Below are 12859 nucleotides of genomic sequence, written 5' to 3'. Positions count from 1 at the left end.
AATGCACAATCAGCTTCTGACAATTTTGCATTGCCCAGAAAGTAAAGAATGGGTAGTTTAATGTAAACTAATTTATCACTAAAATTATTTTTAGTTAACAATTTTTTAAAGTCCCAGAACATCTGCAGAATGGAATTATCTACTAGTCCTCAATTCAAGATATTCCTATGACTTTGCTCACCAGAAGAGTGGGAGAATCCTGCTTCAATGAATCATAAAGCTTCCATTAAGTGTCCATTCTTCAGGTGACCAGTTTCTAATCACATTGTGAATCACTTTAATTAAAGAAAGGGATGTTGTTTGAGAAACAACTAATTATGAAATTGATTTTGAGGGAAAAGGTCCACTTTTGTTTAAAACAAAATTTAATTTTATCACAAATTTTTATTTTAACAGTAGACAACTTAAATTTCAGTCTAAAAAGACACTTAGCACTGACAAGTTTTCCTAATATATTATCTAAGCTAGAGGCCCGGTGCATGAAATTCGTGCACGGAGGAGGAGTGTCTCTAAGCTCAGCCTGCACCCTATCCAATCTGGGACCCCTTGAGGGATGTCCGATTGCCCGTTTAGGCCCGATCCCATTGGGGATGTGTGTCCCTCAGCCCAGCCTGTGCCCTCTCCAATCTGGGACCCCTTGAGGGATTGGGCCTAAACGGGCAGTCGGACATTCCTCTCACAATCCAGGACTGCTGGCTCCCAACCACTCGCCTGCCTCGGCATGGTTTCCCCTAACCGCTTCTGCCTGCCAGTCTGATCACCCCCTAACCACTCCCCTGCCAGCCTGATCGATGCTTAACTGCTCCCCAGCCAGCCTGATTGCCCCTAACTATCCTCCCCTGCAGGCCTGGTCGCCCCCAACTGCCCTCCCCTGCTGGCCTGGTCTCCCCCAACTGCCCTCCCTGCTGGCCTGATTGACCACAATTGCCCTCCCCTGCAGGCCTGGTCCCCCCAAACTGCCCACCCCTGCAGGCCTGGGTCCCCCCAACTGTCTTCCACTACAGGCCTGGCCCCTCCCAACTGCCCTCCCCTGCAGGCCTTGTCCCCCCCGAACTGCCCTCCCCTGAAGGCCTGGGTCCCCCCCAACTGCCTTCCCTTGCTGGCCTGGTCTCCCCCAACTGCCCTCCTCTGCTGGCCTGGTCACCTCTAACTGCCCACAACTGCCCTCCCCTGCAAGCCATCTTGTGGTGGCGATCTTGTGTCCACATGGGGGCAGACATCTTTGACCACATGGAGGCAGCCATTTTGTGTCTTGGAGTGATGGTCATTTGCCATCATATTATTCTTTTATTAGGTCTGTAGTGGAGGACAGTTGACTGTCATATTACTCTTTTATTAATTAGGATAGCAAGTCAGTGTGAGGATGTCAGTGTCATAAAAACTCTTTATCCTATATAATAAAAGGCTAATATGCAAATCAACCTAACAGCAGAATGACTGGGCGCTATGAGACGCAGTGACCACCAGGGGGCAGATACTCAGCACAGGAGCTGCGCCCTGGTGGTCAGTGTGCTCCCAAAGGGGGAGCATCACTCAGTCAGAAGCCCTGAGCCAGGTTTACGGCTGGTGAGCACAGTGGCAATGGTGGGAGCTAAGGATGTCTGACTGCCAACTTAGGCCCTCTCCCCGTGTGCCTAAGCCAGCAGTTGGACATCCCATGAGGGCTCCTGTACTGCAAGAGGGTGCAGGCCGGGCTGAGGGAACCCCCAAGTGCACGAATTTTGTGCACTGGGCCTCTAGTTGTATAATAATCCAAATCTGTGAATGAGCGCTCAAAAGTCGCATTGTGAAGATTAGCATGAAAACAGTCAACATTTTAAAGCAGTTTAGGTAGGTTCTCCATACACAGAAAAAATTAATGTTCATAAAATTGATGCTGTGAAAATATTGAAAAAGTATTTGAATTCGAAAATGAAAACAAGCATGTAAATACAATTTACATAGGTAAAATTTTGCCAAAGCTTTTAGTATATTTGTAACTAGTGGCCCGGTGCAGGAAATTCGTGCATAGGGTGAGGGGTTCCCTCAGCCCAACCTGCACGCTCTCCGATCTCGGACCCCTTGGGGGATGTCCGACTGCCAGCTTAGGCCCAAATCGGCAGTCGGATATCCCTCTCGCAATCTGGGACCACTGGCTCCTAACCGCTCACCTGTCTGCCTGCCTGATCACCCCTAACTGCCCCTGCCTGCCTACCTGATTGCCCCTAACCCCTCTGCCTGTCTGCCCAATCGCTCCTGACCTCTCTGCCTGCCTGCTTGATTGCCCCCAACTGCCCGCCCCTGCTGGCTTGATCTCACGCCAAACTGCCCTCCCTTGCTGGCCTGATCTCACCCCCAACTGCCTTAAAACCCCTTCTCAGCTTCCACCTTAGGTTCTGCCTTCGCAGTTCACCCAGATTTGGTTCTTTATGGTCGGTTTCTATGCCAGTCAGCATCAAAAGCTCTGTCTCCTAGACAGCCATTGGCTCCTCACAGTTCACCCAGATTTGGTTCTAATTGGTCAGTTTCTATGCCAGTCAGCTTCAAAAGCTCTGTCTCCTAGGCAGCCATTGGCTCCTCACAGTTCACCCAGATTTGGTTCTGATTGGTCAGTTTCTATGCCAGTCAGCGTCTCTGGGCCTATCTTCGGGCCTGATCAGAGAGGCGGGGCTGATCAGCAGCTCCCGCGGAGGCCCAGAGAGAAAGAGAGATGCGCTGCTGGCCAGGCCTGGAGAGGAAAAGAGAGGCAAGGGCTGATCAACAGCTGCCATGGAGGCTATTGATCAGACCCTGCTTCTCTCTCCAGGCTTGAACCGCAGCTCCCTCAGCAGTCAGTGCTGGGTCACCACGACAACGCAGCACTGACTGCAGGACTGATTTCCGGTGTTCGGTCGAGCCTTCAGTTGTTATGGTCACTGCCTTTTTATATATATAGATAAGATTGGTTATTCTCTGGATCTTTAATACCCCTTTTTAAATTTTATCATGCCTTCTTTAACCTGCATTGTTTTATCTGTCCCTTCTATTGGTAAGTAGTGCTATTAAAATAAAATTGCTTGTTAAATATTAAAATGTACATTACATGTGTAAATATTTTATACTTATAATATTTATGTATATTATACAATACAATATTATATAATTACTAGAGGCCCAATGCACAAAATTCGTGCACAGGTGAGGTCTCTAGGCCTGGCCGGTGATTGAAGTGTGAGCATCTGGCATGGAAAAGCAGGTCCCAGCTGACCTCTGGGCCCTGGGCAGACCTGGGCCACTGGGCGCCTGCGCGTGCCCCTCCACCTGAGTTATCAGGCCCCACCCAGCTCCCTCAGTGCCTGGGAGCCGGGCAGTAGCCCGGCCCCCAGCCTCCTCTGCTGGTCACTGTCTGCAAGGCGATTGGGCCCCGCTCACACCTGCCTTGGCCTGGTGTCTCCAGCTTACCTGCTCCATCATCCTGCAGTGGTCCTGTTCTCGTCAGGGCCCATCGGGGCCAGCAATGCCTCCACTGCTGCCTGCTGCCAGTGCTGCATCACTGACGCCTGCCTTGTTCCACGCCACCTCCTGGTGGTCAGTGCACATCATAGTGAGTGGTTGAACTCCTCATTGAGGGTATAATTTGCATATTAGGCTTTTATTATATAGGATTTGTATATGGTGTAAATAATGTATTTGAATGAATTTGAATACAATAAAGGAATTTGAAATTTACATAAAATGATATTTCCTATATGTGTACAGTCATGACATACAGTATATACATTCTCAGATCTTTCTGGATATACTCTAAGATAAGCTAGATCTCATAGCAGAGAAAATTAACTTTTTGAAAGTAGGCCAAAAATAATGATAGAGAATGTTCACTGGATTTCCCTGAAGAATTCTTCCTTGAAGAATTAACATAATTGTTATTTGAAAAAGTATTTAGATTTGCTTAATTTAGTGAGAGAAAACTAACTGGAAAGAAATGCTAATCAGAAATTTTAAAACAAAATGAACAAACTTGAAAATACAAAATGATAGTTACCAAGGAACATTTTCAGGAAATGTTAGACTGAGTCAATACTATTTCACAGTAAAATTAGAAGGTTAATTTTTTTTCCTCACAGTGACTCATTTTGTTTTATTTTTATTTAGATGTAGTTAATATACCATGTTATATTAGTTTCAGGTGTACAACATAGTTATTCAATGATATACCTACTGAAGTGTTCACCACGATACATAAGTTTAATTTCTCTGAACAGTGACTTTTGCTGTGTATAGGCTATACTCTTCTGCTTCTTTGCATGTCTCATAAATTTTGTTTGTGGAAAACTGTATTAAATATATATATGTTGTGGTATCTCTGAAAATCAGATTCATCTACCTCCTAATGCAGTGGTCGGCAAACTGTGGCTCGTGAGCCACATGCGGCTCTTTGGCCCTTTGAGTGTGGCTCTTCCACAAAATACCACGGCCTGGGCGAGTCTATTTTGAAGAAGTGGTGTTAGAAGAAGTTTAAGTTTAAAAAATTTGGCTCTCAAAAGAAATTTCAGTCGTTGTACTGTTGATATTTGGCTCTGTTGACTAATGAATTTGCCTACCACTGTCCTAATGGATTGCTTTGCTGACTTGTACTATTTTTATTGATTTGTTAGGACTATTTTTATAAAGCTTGTAGTACTTGTCATGTGCAGCACGGAAATCTAAGCCCAGTTAGCTTGATGGTTAGTTTGATTGGACAAATATTTTATTAAATGTATTGAACCTTCTCGAGGGCAGACCAGATAATTCTGCCTTAGGCTGTACTTTCTTTCATGATTAGGGCCTTCTTATGTATGTTCTGTTCATGTACATGTCCTGCATATGTGTGTTGTCTTCTATATTTCCAGAAATACATCTGAGTTTTTCAAAGTCCATTATGGACATCTCTTTCCCCAGTTTGGCCTTTTATATCTTTGGTGAGTCTCTGATTCCTAACCAGTGTTGCTGCTTCAAGCTTCTATGCTGTTAACCAATTGCCAGTGATTATTGTTGACAAATGCACTTGATTTTGGTCTTTTTGCTGAGAGCATGTACGGAGCCATGTCAGTACAGATAAGCCCTAGAGTGGAGATTTTCAGGGACCTTGCAGATATATCAAGTAATGTGTCTTCCCAGGGCATGGAAATGTCTGTCCCCTGCAGTGACTCCTAAAAAATTCTAGGCCATTGGTTTGCATAGCTATTGATTTGTAATAAGATTGGTTTGCAAGGCTATTGATTTTCAAGGACACCAAAAATAGGTCAGGAGAAGATTTGTGGCAAGTTAATTGCCATATAACTTGCTCTTTTCACTAAGATTCAGCCATCACTCTTAAATAAAGTCCTTGTCAATTATTAGAAGTTTATTGTTTATTTCCAGAATTTCATAAGTTTGATCTCTAATAATTTTGGCAAGTATTCTCAATGTTTTTATGGAGAAACAGATTTTTGGAGGTCCTAAATCTATTGTTATCTGGTTCTTGTAATTGAAATCCTCCATTGTAAATCACATGTAAATAACTTGTTACCTCAGTGATATTTAAAATATCTTTCACTACATCAACTTATTTTGAAAAAATAGCTATGGCAGACTCTTTTCATCTTTACCACAATTTTAAAATTTTTGCTGCAGGTTGAATGTGCAATACAGCTCTGTTAAGGTCAAACATGGCCATATGACTTGTTTAGATGAAGATGTGAGCAGGAGAGTACCTATCCCTTCTTGGCAGAAATGTTAAGGGTCTCCTATGTTTCATTCTGGATTTTTATAAGAAAGCATGTGTGAAAACAGTTAATAAAAAGGTCTAGTGTTATCTAATTGTAAGGCAATGATATGATGTCTCTGATCTGTCTTCTAATACCCACTCTAGTCTTATGGGGGATTTCAGCCTAGGCATGATCTCAGAATAACAGATATTCTGTTAGGAACCAATGTGAAAGCACATCTTTCTCAGTCCCTTTATTGCACTAAGAGTCTGAGGTTTTGGACATTTAAATTACTTTCCCAAATCAACCCAACTGGCAAATATGTTATCCAGGATTAAATCAATGCCTTTCTATATTCCTGGCCAGCTCTGGTCAACATTTAAAAGTTGACAATATAGGGATTCCAAGTATAGCATAATACATATATATGTTAAAAACACATTTCTAGATTACGATACCAAGTATCTCTATATTGTATTTTAAATTATATGTGTGTATCTACATATCCTATATAATAAAAGCCAAATATGCTAAGTGTTTGACTGTTCATTCGACCATTCAACCAGTCTCTATGATGCACACTGACCACCAGGGGACAGACGCTCCAACTGGAAGGTTAGACCTCCTGCAGTCCCTCCTTGGGATCGGCCTTGATTGGGACTGGGTGAGACAGGCGGGACACGCCCTGGAGCCAACCTCCCTTGGTCCCTCCCCAGCCTCTAAAATATTTCTTCTAATTAATTTTCTTTCAATGTGCATGAATCCGTGCACCAGGCCTCTAGTGGAGGATTTCAATAAGTGTAAACACAGAATAGAGAGAATCCAAAGTTAGATATTAGCAGGGTAAGCTTGGAAGGGATCAGAATGAGTCTCAGAACAGAGAAGAAATACAATGGAGGATTTCAATAAGTGTAAACACAGAATAGAGAGAATCCAAAGTTAGATATTAGCAGGGTAAGCTTGGAAGGGATCAGAATGAGTCTCAGAACAGAGAAGAAATGACCATCCATGGAATGAAGGCATCCCACTCTTCAAAACTAGCCAGAATGTTAGTAAAACAGAGATTTGGTTCTGCATGAGAATTCATGTTTAGAAGTTGTTTGTAAGAAAGATGATGTGTTCACCTTTAAGTTAATTAGAAAACTGGTTGCTTTTATCTTAATGCAATCCTCTTCTTCCCTTTGCCTTTAACAGTGGCTTGTTTAAGGTAGGAATATATGCATCACTGATGTCAGTGCCTTCTTACCTTAATTAAAGTGTGAGAAAATCATGCACCCCAGTACACCAAGCCTTGCCCCATATTCTAATTGCTATATGTATTAGGTCATCTCCATTTAAGACCAGCAGCTGTATATATTTCTTTGGACAGGTCATGTTGAATTTAACAAGTCACTTTGGATTTCAAACTCAGTGTGGTCACCAGGGTGTTCTGGGGAGCTTCCCAATCATGTGGGTAAATAGACTGCATGATGATGTGGAAAGGAAAAAACCCTGAAGATTGCCAACACATCATCAGCCCACAGCTTCTCACCCATCCCCTAATCCTCAATTTTCCACAATTGCTTTAAAAAAAAAAGCAATTGAGTTTGTCTTGCCCTGTTTTGGAACCTGTTCTGAGAGGATCAGACAATTCTGTCACATTTTCCCCTCCCTACTTAATGTTGCTTTAATTTCTCTTGGAAAACGTGTTAGTGTTAGTGAGCGGTGGAAAGCATATATAAGCCTTTGCCTCTGGCTGTGCTTTTCTCCGGGGATTTCCTGTGGCTAAGGACCCTGGGTGAGTTTGATGATGCAGGCTCTGCTCACAAACCAGTCATCATGCCTGGGATAATACTGCAAAGGCAGGCACTTGCACTAAAGGGAAAGCCCTGGGGATTCTGGTTACTCGTCTCTCGCCTAAGCATATAACCAGTGCATTAGAGGGTCCTTTGAAACAACGCACATGAATTTCACTTCTCTGATTACATTCCTGTTTCACCAGAACAGTAGGCTAAAATCTGCCTTTAACATTTCCTGGGGTTGAATCTCAACTGCTGCAGACTCTTTGATTCTTTATGCAGCATCCTTTGGAGAGCTTGTAAAGCCAGATAAGAAATACCCATGTGGCACCACATTTGAGCTGTCTTATTAGAGGCAACTTTGCAGGGCGGCTTTGCCACAGTTTGCTGCAGAAGCTTGAACAAGAAACCTATTTGCACACACAGTGTGCTACAAAGGGCAGTGTGAGCTTTCCAAAGGTGAAGAGCTGCCTCATAACGAGTCTCCAAACACCAAAGTCTGCCTGGAGACCCTCAACTGTGACCTACTAGGTGTGTCTGTTTGGAACTCGAACAAAATTTGTCAATTTGTTGAAAATATCAGTGTGTTAATGGCTTGAAAGCAGACGCTGTGCTTTATTTTGGGTAGAATGGCTCCCTCTCTTCACGAAGCCTGTGTAAATAGATTTTCGGAACTCTTACAAGCAAGCTGCTTCGGCTCAGTTGTCGGAATTTGTTCTGTTTATAATTTCTGTTACATACATTGCACTGCCTTCTGAAAAGATAGATGTATATTTGTTTTTGAAACCTTCTTAAGTACATTTTGTTGCTTCACTAAATATTCCTTTTATAATGCACAGTGCCTTTTCAATGACCAAGCCATGGGAAATGAATGGTGAGTGGTCTGTAATTCTATTCAGATTTATATGGTGATGATATTAAGAGACAGTCACTTGTCCTTGTCATTATAAAGTGCGCAGAGGTTACTCTCTAATGTTTTAAGTTAAATTAATTCTTTGATTTGTAAATGAGCAGGTAAGTACCAAGAAATTAGCAACTATGCCAGTTGGAGCTCTAAAGTAAGATTCAGAAAGATTTTTGGAATGCTGGAACTGGAGGTCAAGGTCTATGCCCATGAATATAGAGACCAGTATTGTGCTTGAGTGTTTTTTGTCAAGTGTTCTGTTACATGGGTGGATACAAGGATTGGGCAAAGAATTGGATTTAACCAGTTTTGTTACTTTGCCAGTGGACAATTACAAAATATGAGGGGATAAAGGAGACAAAAGTGTGTACAAAAAAAAAAGATATTTTCATGGAATTTACCTTAGATAAGAATACCAGAAAGGATATTAGAGAAGTGAGGTATAGTGAAAAGAAGATTAGATCAATGAATTACAAATCATGGTGAGTTATAGGACTTTTGGAGACAAGAATCTAGAGGACTTGAGATGGAAAAAAATAAGGAGAGGATTTTCAGAGAATGGATTGCAAGAAACTGAGATTACAGCATCAAGAGACTAGGCAACTTAAAGAATTAAAGACAGGACCCGGCCAGTGTGGTTCAGTGGTTGAGCATTGACCCAGTAACCAAGAGATCACTGAATCAATTCCTTGTCATGGCACCTGCCCAGTTTGTGGGCTCCATCCCCATTGAGGGGCATGTGGGAGGTGGCTGATCGATGATGTATCTCCCTCATTGATGTTTCTATCTCTCTATCCTTCTCTCTTCCTCTCTCTTTAAAAACCAATAAAAACATATTAAAAAAAGAGTTCAAGACAGGATCATTGAAGGACAAGATCAACAAAATTTGTATGTATGTATGTTTTATGTATGCATATATATATTTTTTTCTATAAGTGAAATTTAATTGTATAACTAAGTACCTCAAAATTGAGTAGATTGAACAAGCAAAAACTTGTTTAGCTCCTAATTCGCTGGGTTGGATGGATGATCCTTTTAGTGTGAGCTTCCTCAGCTGAACCCTGCTGAGTTTTCTTATGTGTTTGTTGTCAGTTGAAGGATCAGCTAGTAAATGAATGATCTAGGCTGGCCTCACTTATCTTTCTGGCAATTAGCAGGCTGTCAGACAATGCATTAGGAGTCACTCAGCCACATGTCTTTCATCTTTTAGTAGACTAGCTCAAACTTTTTCACATGTCAATGTTAGGGTTTCAAAAACTATAGAGCACGATGCACATATATTTACAAGTCTCCACTTTCATTATGTTTGCTAATGATTCATTGGCCAAAATGACTCACACGGCCAACCCAAATTAAAATATATTGTGCTGGACTCTGCATTCAGATGTGAAGAAACAAATTTGTGACATTCTTAAATCAACCACATATATTTATTTTCTATCTTATCCATTAGACTCTAACTTCCCTGTAGCACAAACTGAGTCTGTTGTGCCCATTCACTAAAACCCTCTATTGCCTATCATAGTGTTTGAAACACAGTGGACATTCATAATAATATCCTGATAAGTTCCTATCTATCAATACCTCAACATGTCCAAAACAAAATCATCTGCTTTCTCAAAAATCATCAACTTTTCCAGACCTCACTACTTTTGTGAGATAAATGTCCATTTTCCAGTTCTTTAGCTCAAAATGTTGATGTCACTTCTAGGCAACCCTACTCTCTTCCCTTGTGTAATCAGATCTAGTCCTTTGTTTATACTATTTATTCAATTACTCTCAAATGTACCTCATGCAACTTACAATATTTTTTGTTTTCTCATCATTGTAACATTCAAGAGACTAGGTAACTTAAAGAGTTCAAGACAGGAAAATTAAAGGACAAGATCAACTACATTTGTATGTATGTAGGTAGGTATCTATTGAGTAGATAGTTCTAGCTTGACTTTCTGCTACTAGATTTCACCCCATTGTTCAACTGCCCTCCCAGCAAAGCAATAATTTTACAAAAATTACTGATTATGCCACTTCTATGCTCAATGATCTTCAACACTTTTCTATTCTATAACAACTTGTCAGCTGAGCATTTAAATGCCAAGAGTACATGATCTTAAACCAGCATTTATAGCCTTTTCTCTCAAAAAATTATTTCATATATTTTATATCCTGCTACCTGAACTACAACCCTTTTCCTCAAGAATACTGATGTTATTTTTCCTTTTCTTTATCTTTTTTATCTACCAGCAATTCAAACATTTTTTTTTTCTCACACATTAGTGTCTTTACTGGTCAAAAGCTAACTCACAGAACATTGTTCTATTCAATGATACTACCTTAAAAAAACAAACAAACAAAAAAACTGTTACTTAAAACACCTCAATCCACAACAAAGAAAATTGTCCTTTTGCTATTAAAACTTTATAACACCTTTTATCTATATTATGTCTGGTTTTAAAATTGCCTGTTCACTTTTCTATCTGTCCCTCAAGGGTCTTACCTATTTCATGGCTGAGACTGTGTATTATTAATTACTACATCCATAAAATACAAAATACAATGTCTTATTCATAACCTATACACCATAACTGCTTGATAAATTAATGTCAAAAGGAGAACTGAAAACCTCATATTGTGTTCAGCTTAGTACACATTAGCAGGTGATGTATATTAATGAAATAAACTGAAATTACTATCTCAAGCCACCTGGATTTGCTCTGTGACTTTCTCCCATTATGCATCTATTTCCAAGGGCTAAATAATAAAATCACACATTCAACAAATGTAAATTAAATCAATGTTAAGGAAAGTGCTGTTAATTCAAAAGAATACACTATAACTCTATAACTATATTTCATTGTTAGAATTTATACATTTTATGGCCAGGATGAAGATAAGAGAATCTTAATGACCCTTGTACATATATCACTGAGGACTCAGAACTAAAGAAATGCTGTTAAAAATCTATGTTCAGCATCAATTAAATAGAGTGACAGTTGCTCTTACATAGTTATGTATATTTTAAAAACGTTCAAAACAGTAGTACATTAAATAGCATACTCATTTTTGTTTATAAGCCACTAGAAGCCAGGTGCATGAATTTGTGCATGGGTAGGGACTAGGGGGAGGGGCTGTGGGAGGTTGGCTGGCAGGCTCCACCCCCAATTGGGGTGGGGGGTGACTGGGGAAGGGCCAGCAGGGGGAGGAGCCGCGGGAGTTGGCCAGCCAGGGGGAGGGGCTGTGGGAGGTTGAGAGGGGTTGATCGAGGCCCCTGATCAGGCTGGTTGACCCCCCGCAGTGCACATCATAAGGACTGGTTATTCCGGTCGTTCCAGTCATTCTTTCATTCTGGTCAGTCGCTTGGCTTTTATATATATAGATGATTTCAGTGAAACTATCCCATCTCTCCATGATACTGCTTTTGCTCACAGCAATTGAAACATCTTAAAGTGAATGCTTTACTTTAAATTCACAATATGAATTTTCAGTTTTCTTATACTGCCAGTTGGCTGATTATGCCACTTTCAGTAACACTCAGAAATGTCGCTCTAAAGAATTCTTTTCCAACACATGTATTCTCTTGGATCTTTTATTAGAATTAAGAAAGACATCTAGGAAAAAAACGATTTCTTTCTCTAATAATTTAGGAAAAACTGTGTACAGGTTATATTACTACATAATTTCTCAATTCTGTAGTTTGCTGATTTAATAAATGTCAAATAAAATGATATACTTAGAATAGCTCTCAAAATTATATGAGAATGAGACAACTATATTTTTCTGCTTTATATGTAGTCATTCCAATCTACTAACATACTAAGAAACACTTTGGAAAATAAATAATAATACTACTACTAAGTACATTATATGTTTCCGTGTGTTGTGTTTGCCAGTTTATTTTTTACTAATGATATTTGGCATTTGACATTTCATGCTTCTTTCATTCATTCCGCTTGTTCTTGTGGTAGCAGAGAATCAATTTACTTTCAAGATATTCTCTTATTTGTCACAGAATTGATTGGAATGACAATTCCATCCCATACCCAAATAGTGGTTATAATGACCAAACCTAACCTACTTGTACTTTCTCTTTTGGAATTTTGGATGATGAGTGAAAATACAGAGATGTCATAGAATAATCCCAATTTAGGAGATCTAATAATTAGTAAAATCATGGTTTAAAACCAATTGTAGGATTCCAAAATGTTTGGTAGTCTTACTGTGCCTCATGTCCTAACATCATATATATACTTTTATTGATTTCAGAGAGGAAAAGAGAGGGAAAGAGAGGTAGAAACATCAATGGTGAAAGAGAATCGTTGATCAGCTGCCTCCTGCACTCCTTACAGTGGGGATCAAGCCCCTCAACCGGGGCATATGCTCTGACTAGGAGTCAAACAGCAACCTCCTGAATCATAGGTCAACACTCAACCACTGAGCCACCAGCTGGGCTGAGATAATTCTTGAAATCTGCTGGGTGGTGATCACTTTAA

This window comes from Plecotus auritus, assembly GCF_963455305.1.
Source record: "Plecotus auritus genome assembly, chromosome: 1".
NCBI classification, from domain to species: Eukaryota; Metazoa; Chordata; class Mammalia; order Chiroptera; family Vespertilionidae; genus Plecotus; species Plecotus auritus.
This window is presented reverse-complemented; position numbering follows the sequence as displayed.